At 36.7% G+C, this 13215-nt stretch overlaps 1 non-coding gene across 1 annotated transcript in view; it reads left to right on the forward strand.

The window, feature by feature from the left end:
• Nucleotides 1–10557: 10557 nt before the first annotated feature.
• LOC101134179 (uncharacterized) overlaps nucleotides 10558–13215 on the forward strand; it is a 95004-nt gene continuing 92346 nt past the window's right edge. Inside the window, exons 1-2 of the transcript XR_010129215.1 lie at nucleotides 10558–10826; nucleotides 10927–11153. This is a non-coding gene — a transcript (uncharacterized protein). The remainder of the gene's footprint in view (nucleotides 10827–10926; nucleotides 11154–13215) is intronic.

Genomic DNA, 13215 nt, shown 5'->3' on the forward strand with positions numbered 1-13215 from the left:
TTCCCAATGCCTTTCCCAAGTTCAGTGTCACATAATCAAACTTTAAGGAAGCAGATATATCCCCTAACAGGTCTCTTTTTCCTAAAAACAGTAGACTGCAGTCTACCTGAGTCAGTGGAATAAGAAAATCTCCTCTGCAAAAAAAGTCGTCTTATAAAAAGTAACCTGCAGTAACCTGATTTTAGTTAATTAGGTTTCTTTTTTTCTATTGTTGTTTCTTTGTTCCTGCGTTACAAAACCCACTATTCTGCCACTGCCCAGTGGGAGCTATCATTGTATTTTGTAGAATGGATGCTGTCCCAATTCATGAATTGCAAATGAAAGCCAATTAGATCTATAACTAAATTTGTTGTAATTTTGTCTTTTGACATTACATAAAGGGTGACTTTAGGGAGACTTTGGACACTACATAAAGGGACACTACATACCATGTAAAGGGAAACTTCAGACAGATTAAAGTTCTCAATGTGAAAAAAAACTGTGAGGCTAATAGAAGAAAATATAACAGAATAGCTTTGTAATCTGGGTGGGGTACTTTTGATATTAATATTTAAAAGCATAAATCATAAGGCAAATAATAAATTTTAGTTATCTAAAAATTAAGGATTTCCGATTTCCTTTAAACAATGTATCTTATCAACAAGTTAAACATAAAATTGACCAATTGGGAGAAGATATTTGCAATTTTTATAAACAAGAAAGGATTAATATCCAGACAATTTATGAAACTTTACATATCAGCAAGAATAAGACAGAGACCTCAATAGACAAATGCGCAAAAGATAGTAATTTATAGGAAACCTAAAGAACAATGTGCATCTAACTATAACTTCAAAGTGATCAGTAAACAGAGAAATGCAAAGTAAAATAAATAAGAATAGAAAGGAAAATGATAGAGAAGCAGATACTGGGAGCCAAGAGAAAACTTCCCCTTTGTCCTCTGAAGTTTTGTTGAAACTCACTGACAAGAGATAGATTAACGGGAGAAAAGGCATATAAATTTATTAATGTGTACATGGAAGTGTGAACCCCCAAAATTTGAGACAGGTCTCAGTTAATTTAGGAAGTTTATTTTGCTATGGTTGAGGACATGCACCTATGACATAACCTCAGGAGGTCCTGACAACATGTGCCTAAAGTGGTTAGAGCACCATTTGGTTTTATACATTTTAGGGAGACATGATCATCAATCAGCATATGTAAGATGAACATTGGTTTGGTCTGGAAAGGTGGGACAACTCAAAGTGGGGAGGTAGCTTCTGGGTCATAGGTAGATAAGAGAGAAATGGTCGCATTCTTTTGAGTTTCTGATTAGCCCTTCCAAAGGAGGCTATCAGATATTTATCTCAGTGAGCAGAGGAGTGACTTTGAATAGAATGGGAGGCAGGTTTGCCGTAAGCACTTCCTAGTTGACTTTTTCCTTTAGCTTAGTGATTTGAGCAGCCCAAGACATTTTTCTTTCGCGTTTCTCCCCTTTTGTTTGTTAAAATCTTTTGGAGAAAGCATTTTAGAAGAAAATGAGTCTCTGGTCTCAGGTATTGTCTGTCTCTCATAGCTAGGATGGTTTATCCTAGATGGATAGGTCCTGAGTTGTCAGGAAAACTCATTTTTTTTTTTAGCAGGTTGAGAGGTCTTATGGCCTATGAAGAGAAAATAGGGGGAGGAAGGGAGAAAAGCACCAACAAACAAAAGAACAATCCTGGAAAATCAATATAGGTCACATTACTCTGAAGTCCATACATCAGTAGGCATGTATGAAAGTGGCTTATGTATATATGTATGTATACACATTGCTGTTATTTTCTTGTGAAGTTTAAGTTGTTTAGCTTCAGTTTGCAGGGCTTTACAAAAGTACAGCTTAGTTTTCAGTGACTCCAAATTATAAAAAATGGACAAAAAAGGAAACAAAATTTAAAACATTATTTTGCAAGCTTGTAGCGAAGAAAAATTAGAATTAGGTCCAAAATGTAGAAAATAATCAAAATAGAAAAACATTAGGCAAGACTAGAATCTAACAACAAGTGTACTATAGTTTTTGAAACATAATTTTTCTCTCTCCAGTTTCCCATTTTTAGTAAAGACAAATCATGGTAGGACTGATTTGCTTTATTTTACTTGGCCTGATTATTTGTATATGAGGCATCAATAATAATATTTTTTTACATAGGCTTTTAAATTAGCTTTGATGGAACTTTGTTCCATAGGAGGAATCTCAGATAAGACTTTTTTTTAAAGCTGAGCCCATCCATGTATTTTTACCATCAAATACCTGTAAGTTGGGTGATTCCTCTCCTCTTGAGGTTCCAAGATAAACTTGGGGCTCCAGGGCCTGTCAAAGAGTGACATTCTTTATTTACCACAGGTGGGAACCCTGTACAATGACTGTGTAGACAAAGGTAAGAGGCCAGTTTTTCCAAGGGGCCTTTATTGGCTCCATTTAAGTCAAGTTTGATTCCTTAAAGAAAAGCACACCATTCCAGTCAAAGCCTTGGTAAAATAACCAGTTTTTCCAACTGTGTCCTGTTACAAATGAAAACACATTCTTATTGCACTTATGCAAATAACTGTATTGTCATGAGTTAAGAATACTCACAAATAGTTTCCAGATTCTGTAGAAATCAGGTAGAGAGAAACAAATATGCTCCAAATTTTGTTCTGAGGACTATTCTTTACTTAATTGTTAAAAGCTGTAAATAGCTTAAAAGAAAAGTTTTCTTGACCCTGAAAAACAAAAAAAAGATCAGCAACGTTTTAAGCAAAAAGTTAAAAATGTTACTTTACACTTCTATTAGTTTAGTCCATGCAGTTAATTCATGTTCTGCTTGATATTCATGAACATTTCAGCTATTCATGAGTCCTGAAATTTTTTCCTCTATTCTGATGTCACAGTCTCCAAAGTTATCAGAAACCTGCATTCAAGAGCATCTGTTAGAGTTTTATAGCTGATTATAAAAACCACTGAATAGGACCAAAACAAGACAATTGTTTGTGGATGACAAAAAGTTTTAGGGCAGGAATAGTTAAAGACACAATTGATGAGGAAATTTGTTACCTCTGTGGCATATGCTAATTAAACATAACAATTATAATTATTATTGATAATGTATGTTGTCATATTAGAATTATAGGAGATTTATCTAATTTTGGGACACATACCTATAACATATTTATACAAATACAGCCCAAAGAAAACCAAACACCATTTCATATTTGACAATGCTTCCTGTATAATTTTTATACCAACAATAAGCCAAATACGTCATTTTTGGACTTTAGGGAATCTATTAATAATATCTTAAAAGATTAAGTCAGAAAAAGACAAAATTTATATTTGATTTTGGAAATTTATCAATTATCAAAGGTTTATAACACTTGATATCACAAAATAGGATTACAGGTCATTGTAAAATAAGTCATTCATTTAGCCAAAGTGATAACTCAAGGATTAAAAAAAAAAGGCAAAAACATTCATTTTTTGACAGAGGAGGCTTAATTTTCTAAACAATAAGCCCTAACAAAACAGCATGAAGCCAATTAAATTTGTTTTTCAAAACTTTATAAACAATCTACAAAATTTTAATATTGATCATGATATAATTTCCATAAACCTTTTATAACCTTTATTAAGGAGTTGGTTAATGCTTTAAGAAAACCTTGTTAATCTGACACAGGGGCCCATGTGCTGGTCTTGCATCAGTGTGCTTTTGATATTAATGGTTAATTTATAGTGAAACTAAGCTTATTTTATCTCTTAAAATTGGCCCTTACAATTTCATATGCCCACCTCTCCTGTGACAGTCCCTGGGCCTTGAGGAGTTGAATGACTTTAATTTCTGGCCCTGTGTCTCAGGAATGCAGGTTATTTTAATTAGCATTTTCTACAGGGCCTGAAGATGAGGATTTAATTGCTGTCAGTTTTTAAGATTTAGCAGGATTTGGTTTCCTTTTTAGACCCGGGATTCAAAGCCCTGTAACTTAATGTTACAAGTACTTTAAAAGCACATACAGAAAGATAAATGGATATAATAACCTTAATTAAAAAAAATTAATCTCGGTTTTTTTCCTAAGCAAACCAAAACTTAATAATAATGGCATAAGAATTTTTTCGATAAAATGTAAAATCTGTTAGGCCAGTTACCAAAAGGCAGAAGAAAAAGAAAGAAAACATTTCCTTTAGACTTTTAAGAAAATATTGTTATCATCAGACCACAACAAACAGAACTTGGGGGAGAAAAACTTAGATAAGCTGAAAATGAGTTGAAAGAGAGTGTTATTATTTCATGCCTTTTAAAAGGGGAGAGAAAACTGAAAACGACAAGATGCAGTAAAAGTTCAACTTCGGGTTTAAAAAGAAATTAAAATCTCTTATAATTTATTAAGAGTAAATCAGTCCCTTAAGAAAATTTTATTGTTCTAATTAATTCTTTAGTGTATAAGTGTGTTTTTTACATCAGACCCAATCTCTAGAGAGACAATTATAATTTCCCTTTAATTATAGGCAACTTGATTGTATAAAAATTATTTTTTAAAAATAAATCCTTTTATTGTGACTTAGACCATTTATGATATGCTTGGACTTTCTGGTTTGTCCTTAACATCTCTCTTTCTAAACAACCAGTCATTTTATTATATGTCTAAATTTGCCATACAAGATTCTTTCTTATACAAAATTATCTCTCTTTAAGCTTTCTTACCAAAAATACTTCTTTATTTCTGTAACTTTCTTTACATATCTTTTATTTTCTGGTTCCTTTTACCTTATTTTATACATAATCTTTAAATAAGCTTTGAATTAGACAAAAATTATTCACCATTTTAAAAAGGATATACTCATAATTTATTTTAATCATTTACCTAGATTATTTATGAAAATTGTAATAGTCATCATTTAAAGTTATGGAACCATTATTGAAAAATTATAACTGAGACAATGAAAAAATAATCTGACCTAACTGACTCCATTGTGCTTTTAACCTCCAAACTGTCCTTCATTCCTGGATGTAGGCCTAACTAACTTTGGGAGAACAGAGTTTATAGTTTAGCTTTGAAACAAAGATGATAACAGTCCTTTCCCAAAACAACCTCCTTAATACCTGTGGACTAGACTGCCTAAAGCCACAGGATTAGAAGTTATGGTAATTTTACTAAATTCACGATGCAGTTATTTTCATTAAACCAATGTTAATGTCTTATTTATTATAAATTACACAAGCAAAGATCATTCTGTTTTGGGCTGGGTTTAGTTTTGAAACCCCTGTGCCAAATTATGGCATCTTATAATATTTGGCATGGATAAGTATGAAATTGCTTGATTAATAAATGCAAACGAAGAGGTATGCTGGCAATTCTTAAGCCATTTCTAATATTAATTTACCAACAATTTTAAAGCTAGTTTATTTATTAAAGACTTTATTTGGGTTACGTAACTTGAAAAATAATTTGACTAGGCTTCGCTTTTTTCTTGATAAAGTATTTGTTTTAAATGCTTTTATTTTCTTAAGCTGATTAATTAGAGTTCTTTATATAGTTTCAGTAGTGAAACATTGTGTACACAACACATAAATACCTAGATGTATTAGATATGCCAATAGAGGTACATCTTATAGATTCATAAAAAACTTTTTTTTCCTGTCTTTCTCAGATTCTTCATAACCTGTTTCACAACCCTAGGCAGTAGTCAGATAATTAACCTTAAATTTGCATATCAAAGGAAACAACTCAGGTGAAAATCAAATAGCAAAATTTATATCATAAGGCATGCAGAAAAAAACCATGGTGTGCTAGAGGGAGATTAAAGATGGATGCCAAATGAAACATAAAATTATAAAAATCTATCATAGGATTATATAAGGAGACCAATTTTATTTAGATAGGGACTACCTAACTTTTAACTGGATTTCTGAGCTCTGGGCAGAACCCACACTGAATCCTTAGTTTCCAAAAAGGGAGAATTATGAGGCTAGGCCACATGATGTTTTTACAGTGCACTTAAAAAATTTTTTTTTAACAAAGACATTTCTAAGTGTCCAGACTACACTCTTCTTTAAAAATCCAAGAATAACCTCTGTTGCAATAACTATTTTATTCAATAAATCAGGTAATGCAATACAAAAGCAAGCAAGTTTATCTTTAAGATCTAAGATAAACTTGTCTGTTTACACTCTTGGGGTTCCATAAGGAAAAACCGATTTCTCTCCCAAAGGGAGTCTCGTGCCTTCTCCATTTTCTTTAAGGAACTCCAGCTATTATAAACTATTTTAGGTCCCTTATGCAGCAGAGGGTGCAAGAGAAGGGAGAGACAGCAGAAGTAAGTGAAGAAAAGAGAATTCAGTCAACTGAGAAGAAAAAAACTTTTGCTAAAAAAAAAAGGACTAGGTCTTAGGAGAGAAAAATAAAAACAAAAATATGAAGGCTTTTTAAATACAAACATACACACACACACATACAAACACATCTTGGATGTTAGCTTTTAATTAAGCTGACTTTAACCATTGAGATCCTTTAAAAAAGTCTTTTAAAATCTCATTACCATATTTCAGCTAGGACAAATTGCTGCTATCGGAAGTACAGCCATTGCTCTTTCAGTCTGGCCTGGCTAGCAAAAGGTGGCCTTGTTGTGTAAATACTATGTTAAATAAATAGTCAAAATAAAAAATCTTTCCTCTTTTTCTTTTCTTTTGCTGGCCATTTTTCTCCCCTCACCACATCACTTGTGCGTGCGTGTGTGTGTGTGTGTGTGTGTGTGTGTGTGTATTTAGCCACTTCAGAGGCCTCATTCTCCATAATTTGGAACTTTCCTTCGAATTTGATCAAGTTGGATGGAGTTGGTCAAATCCAATGGGAAAAAGACTGAAACAACAACAAAAACAGAAACAAGCAACAACAAAAAAACAGTTAAGCAAAACAAATGATTGCACAACTTATACACTTACTGATCATTCTGATAAGAGAAATTAAGACCAGCTAGTTGTTTACCAAGACAAACCCCAGTTGAGTTACTTACCTAGGGATCCGTCCCAGGCTAAAGACTGCTCTCTACCATCCTAGAAGCAGGAAAAAAAGCCCCTCATCTTCCCTGTTGGAAGTTAACTCAAACTCCATAAAGGAGTTTGCTGCCTTCCATCATCATGGAAGTAGGAAAAACGTGCCTTCTGTGTGTTGGAAGCAAGTAAAACTCCAACAAAAGGAGTTGTACAGCAAAATAAACTTTAGATCTCAACCAAATTTTGGGAGATCGTGGATTCTCTGGAGGGGTTGCTTCCAAGCCTCAGCAAATTGTCCTATTGGTTTGAGCCATAAAGATAGCGCAAGCTAGTACCAAGCACTGATAGATTTGTCAAAGGTCAGGGGCACTTCCACTCAGAATTGCTCCGTGGTTACTAAAATGTGAACCCCAAATATCAGAGACAGGTCTCAGTTAATTTAGAAAGTTTATTTTGCCAAGGTTGTGGACATATGCCCGTGACATAGCCTCAGGAAGTCCTGACGACATGTGCTTAAGGTGGTTAGAGCACAGTTTGATTTTATACATTTTAGAAAGACATGAGACATCAATCAAAATATATCAGATAAACATTGGTTAGGTCTGGAAATGTGGGGCAACATGAAGCGGGGAGGGGGCTTCCAGGTCATAGGTAGATAAGAGACAAATGGTTGCATTCTTTTGAGTTTCTGATTAGCCATTCCAAATGAGGCTGTCAGATATGCATTTATCTTTGTGAGCAGAGGGGTGACTTTGAATAGAACGGGAGGCAGGTTTGCCGTAAGCAGTTCCCAGATTCACTTTTCCCTTTAGCTTAGTGATTTGGGGGACCCAAGATATTTTCCTTTCCCAGAAGCCTTTACAATGAAGACCTAAACATACAGGGAAAATTGTCAATTTTTATGCTTAGCTTCAACAAAGTATGAATAGCTGCTTGGAAATGATTGGACAAAAAGTTATGAATCCAATGGTGATAGACAGAATGGGGAAACACAGCAAGGTCTGTCTAGATTCTTCTTGATATTTCTGATCAGGTGTTCCCTCCTTCTGGGTATGGATAAGTACCCTCTCTGGAATGGGAGTCTTATGACCTACAGTCAAACAAAATAGGTCAGATAATTTATGGCTAGTTTTTATATCGAAAGGTGGAGGGAAAGTTAGAGTAACTTTTTTAGGTTTTATGTTTATTGGGGAGAAGGGGTTCTGGTTTCTATGACTCACCTTGGGGAAGAGGGATTGTAGTTTCTATGGCTGGCCTTGAAAGAGAATGGGACTGAGTGACAGGAGGGCAGGAGACTATCAGAGCTAAACTTTTACTTCTGAGCCTGCTCCCGAGTCCTTCATTTTGGTGTATTGTTTTCTGAGTCCCAACACAGACCACAGATTATTAAGCCATAATTAGGATGCATGGAGTAGATATACACATAAAAACATACTTATCTCTATGAAACATAGTTCTTAGTGAAAAAAGAAAAATATGATACATAAAATGCCATTTTTGTACATTAAAAACATACATACCATCAAAGCAGAAGCTGCAACCGTTATATAGGCCAAGAAAGACTATTCACAACATTACAATAGGGAAGAGAGGCTGAAACTGTCTGACTCACCTCCACTGAAACAAACGCAGACAAGTTTTAATCACTAGTGTTAGATAGTATAAAAGTACTGGAGGACATTTCAGGCAGATTGATCAGTGGGGTAGTTAAAGAACATTGAGCTGTTCCTGAGTTTGCAAATGTTTTTCTCTGTGATTAGGCCACGTGGGCTTGCTAACTGCCCCCCATTAAAATCAGGCTCCCACTCTTCCACAGAGATTGAGAGATAAGGCACTGTCTTCCTTGATTACATTTCAAAGAGATGGATCCTGGGTTGTAAAACTGGCAAGAGGGTAAGATTAACATCTTACAGGAGGTAGAGAAAAAAATGTACAATTATAAGTTTTCTGAAGTAAATGATCTAAATAAAAGGAGGTCAAGGATGTAGAGTTAGGAAGAAGCCTGTCTAAAGTTCAGTCAAGATGAAGGGAATTTTAAAGCTGTCTTAGAGTGTTAGATGTCAACATCTAACCACAAAACACATTAGATACAAATACAAATAATTATTGCCTGTCTGGAGAGGCAAGGAAAAATGGTGGTGTTACCAATGGAGGGTCTTGACTAAGAGTCGTCCTGGTTCTTGGGGTTTTGAACAAAGAATTGGACATTGGACAAAATGCACAAACAAAGCAATGAAAGAATGAAACAATGAAAACACAGATTTATTGAAATGAAAACACACTCCACAGACTGGGAGCCAGCTTGAGCAAGCAGCTGAAGAGCGATGGTTACAGAATTTTCTGGGATTTAAATATCCTCTAGAGGTTTCCCATTGGTTATTTGGTTTACGCCCTACTTAATGAAGTAGTGGCCCACAACCAGTCTGATTGATCACAGGAGGACCAATCGCAGGCTGGTTATAAAGTTACACCCCTATGCAAATGAAGACTGAGCCTGTGACCAGTCTGATTGGTTGTGGGAGGGGACCAATCAGAGACAATTTCCAGTTTTCCTCTGCCAGAAGTGGAAAGGGGGGTGGGTTGCAAAGGGAGTAATCCTCTGATGGTTTTGTTACTTGGGCGTGGGGAGGTGGGGTTTTTCTTTTGATTCAGTTCTAGGAAGTCTGTGTGAATCAGCCTTAGGCTCCCTGCCTCCAGACCGTATTCTCCTGCCTCAGTGGGGAATAGAGATAACAAGGAAATAAGATAGTTGGCCTGAGATGCATGATTAACTAAACTCTTTCCTCCTGAGGTGGGGGAAAAAAAAAAAAAGAGGAAAAGAAAAAAAAAGAAAGAAACCAAGAGTTATCCATGATAAATTCATTTTCCAGTTCCTTAATCATTAGTGTTGTGGTCGAGCAGCAACTATCTGGGCTGGTGGCACAGGGATAAAAGAATTTACCAAGGCAGTTGTGGTAAAGAAAGGCAGATTTATTCAAGAAAGCATTAAAATATGTTGCAAGGGAGCAACGGGCAGAATCAGCAAAAGAGGAGTTGACTTCGAGGAAACAAAGGCTTGCTGGAGATTTTGTATGATGATTCTTAGGCTGCAGAGTGCCACGTGCAGTAGTGATAATGCCAAGGTTGTAGGGAGCTAACTTGTACTGTTGCGGGAATCAGGAGGACCAGAGACACCTCAGGATAAATACAGGGAGATCTTTATTGAGTGCACTCAGACCCAGCAGACTTAACATCCAAAAACTGGGCCCAGAACCAAGACAGCACTTGACTTTCATAGCCACTTCAAAAAGGGGGTGGGCTAGCTTGAAGCAGGCTTACAGTGGCACGAAAGCAAGGATACAGAGGCAGAACAAAGGCAGTTAATCAAATTGTGACAGGCTCATAACTCAGGATTACACATGACCGTTGCTATGCAGCCCAGATGTCCATTATTTAGGTTTACTCTAGTGCCTAGCACGGGCTTATCCCATAACCTTCACTATGGTGCCCAGGTGGTTGTATTTCAGGCCTGCTCAGATGGTTTATGACCTTCACTCCACTGCTTAGATAAACAGAATACTTGAAGTCACTAGTTGCAGAGAACAGGAATCTATAAACTCATACCACAAGAGAAAGGAAAATTTGTTTTTCTCCTCCCTACGTTGAGGGAGTGCTAGGATAGACTTCAGGCCACATTAGATAGTATTATCAAGACTTTCCCTGGGTCTGGGCTGTACGTGTTGCTGCTTCTGGGACAAGTCAGCCTAACACAGGAAAACTTATTTCTTTTTTTTAAATTTTCTTTTTCTTTCTTTCTTTAATTTCCCACCTCAGCACATGTCTGGTGATAGGCACAGGAAGATGGTGAGTTATTTCTGCAGTAGGGGTATGTGTCCTGGACCATGAAGAAAAACAGACTTAGAGCTTATCTGCGTTCTCTTTTTGCTTCCCCTTGTTTCGCCAGCCTAACTTCCTTTCCCTAATTAGGACGTCACAATTAGCGGCAACCCGCTTTACAAGTGAAATATCCCTGCGTTATTGAAGCGAACTGGAGTCCCCCACCCAGCACAGCAAAGCCAAACACTGACATGGGGCTAGCAGCGAGAGAAAATGAGGAAATTTTTGAAGGGCACCAAGCAAGGACATTCAGGCAGCTCATGCTTCAGGCCTGCACTCCCTGATGGCTTACAGGTAAGCAGTTTTAAAGGTGGGGAGGCAGAGGTTACAGGCAAAGTCACAAGATAATACCTGGAGGCTGTACATTGGTTTGACCGAAAGATGCAGGACGTCTTGAAGCAGAAGGGGGATATAGGTGGACTCAAAAATTTTCTGCTTAGCGATTGGTTAAGGAGGCAAAGCTTTGTCTAAAAATTTGGGGAAAAAAATGTTTGCTCTGGCTCGTGGCTGCGACTTCCTCCAGGCCCCTCAGGAAGAAATTTAGAACAAAGAACAGCAGTCTGTCCTCAGTTCTCCTTATCTGAGGTCTATGTGCCAGCAGATGATTTGGTGGGAATCTGGGTTTCTGAAAAACAAGTCAGGGACATACGTCAAAATGTTATTTTTAGTTTCTTTAGGGAACAAAACATCTCCTGCCTATAACTTCTTTGGCTATTGTTTTAAGTTATTATTACCTTCTTGCTTATCTAGTTGCTCATTTACTTCTCAAGGCTAGCTAGGTGCCTGGAATTTCCCTTGAAGGAACTGAAGATTTCCTTTTATTTCCATGTTTGGGGTGGCCTGCAGCCCTCTAAGAGGGGTACCTGGTCTGTCTCTCCTGGAGCTGCTGCTCTTTACTGACTCAAACGTTCTTACCAACGTTCATACCTTTTGACATTTCTCATAACTATTGAACATTTACTTTCTCAATACATCTTGGTTTCAGTTCTTTATAGTTGAGGGTTTTGGCTGGGCCCCTGCCAAATTTCCTTGCCTAATTTCTGTTCTATTCACTTGCCTCACTTACTCCCTCATTTCAAAGGGCAATCAGATACCTAGCTGTTCTCTTATTGATCAATCCTGTCTAGGAATATGGATTTGAACCAGCAAAATCTAATGTGTCACTACAAAAAAAATGTAATATGTAAACAAATAGCATTGAATCTTGTGGAAGCCTATTGGAAATGCAAAATATTGGGTCCCACTCAAGAGCTAGTGAATTATAATCTGCATTAATTTTCTTTTTCTTTTCTTTGTTGTTGTTTTTTTTCTTTTTTTTTTTTTTTGAGACCACGTCTCACTTTGTTGCCCAGGCTGGAGAGCAGTGGCACAATCACAGGTCACTGCAGTCTTCAACCTCCTGGGCTCAAGAAATCCTCTCACCTCAGCCTCCCAAGTAGCTGCAACTACAGGCATAAGCCACCACACCTGACTAATTTTTTAAAAAATTTTTTGTAGAGACACGATCCTACTTTGTTGCCCAGGGTGGAGAATCTGCATTTTAAATCAACTCTCTAGGTAACTTATTTGCCTATTAAAGTTCAAGAAGCATTGTCCTAGGATTAGATGAGGCCCTGATGTCATAGACAACAACAGTCACCTCATTGTATAATTGAGGCAACTGAGAAAAAGAAATTTTTCGACTTCTATGAAGCTATTGTTTTAATTTGTGGGTAGACCATGATTGGAACCCAGAACACCTGATTCCCATTCAAAGGCTTGCTCTAAACCACAGCGCAGCTTGTCATTTCCAGGCTTCCCAGGATTAAGCTCTGGTCAGATTTTTACTTCTCTAGTCTGCATCAGTTTGGCATCAGCCTCAGCTGTTTCTATCAGCTGCTCTTATTTCTGTCAATCTCTGTGATGGTCCATATGTAGGAACAGCTGTATGCTCCTCCTGCCAGAGCTCTCTCTGGCACTGTGCAGTTGCAGTATGTTCTCACGCATGAAGAATAGTATGAACAGTTATACTGTCTGTCAATACATCACGTGACTCAGGCGCCAGTGGCAAATTTGTGTCGCCTGTGCCTCAATAATATTCACAGACAGAATACTTTTATAAGTTTAGAGAATTGTGTCATGCATAACCTCCTGTCACATCTGATATAGGAGAATTTTTGTTTTTCAATTTACTAAAAGTCATTCTTCATTAAATGAAATTTTAGTCTTTTGAGTCTGTGAAACCGACTGTCTATAATCAGGACCCTTCTAGGTTGGAAGTTGGAAAGAAATTGCTATGTGAGTTATTGAATTTTGCAAATGTCAACCATATTACACTCTATCTCTAAAGTATTCAACACTAAATTCTTATTATCCA

This window comes from Gorilla gorilla, chromosome 9 (genome assembly GCF_029281585.2).
Source record: "Gorilla gorilla gorilla isolate KB3781 chromosome 9, NHGRI_mGorGor1-v2.1_pri, whole genome shotgun sequence".
Lineage (NCBI taxonomy): Eukaryota > Metazoa > Chordata > Mammalia > Primates > Hominidae > Gorilla > Gorilla gorilla.